At 72.2% G+C, this 1,007-nt stretch overlaps 1 protein-coding gene across 1 annotated transcript in view; it reads right to left on the bottom strand.

Moving 5' to 3' along the window:
• The window catches only part of EMIHUDRAFT_242176 (hypothetical protein), a gene marked incomplete at both ends in the record, with an annotated part of 3,464 nt that overhangs the window by 1,384 nt on the left and 1,073 nt on the right, over positions 1–1,007 (bottom strand). The gene's annotated exons all lie outside the window — the stretch shown is intronic.

Raw genomic sequence — 1,007 nt, 5'->3', positions numbered from 1 at the left:
CGGCACAATGGAGACAGCGGAAGCGGGGTGCGTGTCCTCTCGAGCGCCAGTCGGAATGCACGGGTCATCTAGGCCACCGTACCGCAAGCCGCAAGCCGGCGCCCACGCCGACTGGAGCCGCTGGCTGCGCACCACGCGCACCGCCGACCCGCGCTCGAGGGCCACCTGAAGGGCGAGCAGGGGCGCGGCGTGAGTGGAAGCCTGCTGCTCCAAGCTGGCAGCTCCCTGGTGCTGTGCGGAGCCAGCAGAGGTGCGCCGACGAGGGGTGTGGCGAAGGCAGTGAGAGGGGTGTGGCGCAGGCAGTGAGAGGGATGTGGCGAAGGCAGTGAGAGGGATGTGGCGAAGGCAGTGAGAGGGGTGTGGCGAAGGCAGTGAGAGGGGTGTGGCGCAGGCAGTGAGAGGGATGTGGCGAAGGCAGTGAGAGGGGTGTGGCGAAGGCAGTGAGAGGGGTGTGGCGCAGGCACTGAGAGGGGTGTGGCGCAGGCAGTGAGAGGGGTGTGGCGCAGGCAGTGAGAGGGGTGTGGCGCAGGCAGTGAGAGGGGTGTGGCGCAGGCAGTGAGAGGGGTGTGGCGCAGGGTGGGAGCCTGCAGCCAGCTGTCGTGGACGCGGCCCTCGCCCGCGGCCAAAGTGAAGCGCTGCCCGCGATCCTCGACGCCGCTGGCCGAGGCCGAGGAGGAGGAGGCGGAGGCGGCGGCGGCGGCGGAGGAGGCAGAGAGGAGGACAGAGGTGGCCCCCGCGCGTTCGTCGCCGGCGACGCAGTTCCGCAGCGCGCGGTGCACGCCGCTCTCGCTGAGCCGGCGGCGGCTGCTCCAGCTCGCTCCGACCTGAGGGGAGGCGCCGCCTCGTCAGCGCGACCGCCGCCTGGCGAATCTCGCCCAATCTCGGGTGCTCTCGGGCCATCTCGGAGCGAGCGTGTGGCCCGGCTGCGCTGCGCGCGGAGGCGGGAGTGGCGGGGACGACGGGAGGGGTGGGGACGATGGAGGGGGGTGGAGGGGGTGGGGACGGAG

The sequence above is a fragment of the Emiliania huxleyi genome (assembly GCF_000372725.1).
Source record: "Emiliania huxleyi CCMP1516 unplaced genomic scaffold EMIHUscaffold_353, whole genome shotgun sequence".
In the NCBI taxonomy this organism is placed as follows: Eukaryota; Haptophyta; order Isochrysidales; family Noelaerhabdaceae; genus Emiliania; species Emiliania huxleyi.
Note: the sequence above shows the minus strand (reverse complement) of the source record. Positions and strands in the feature narration are given on the sequence as shown.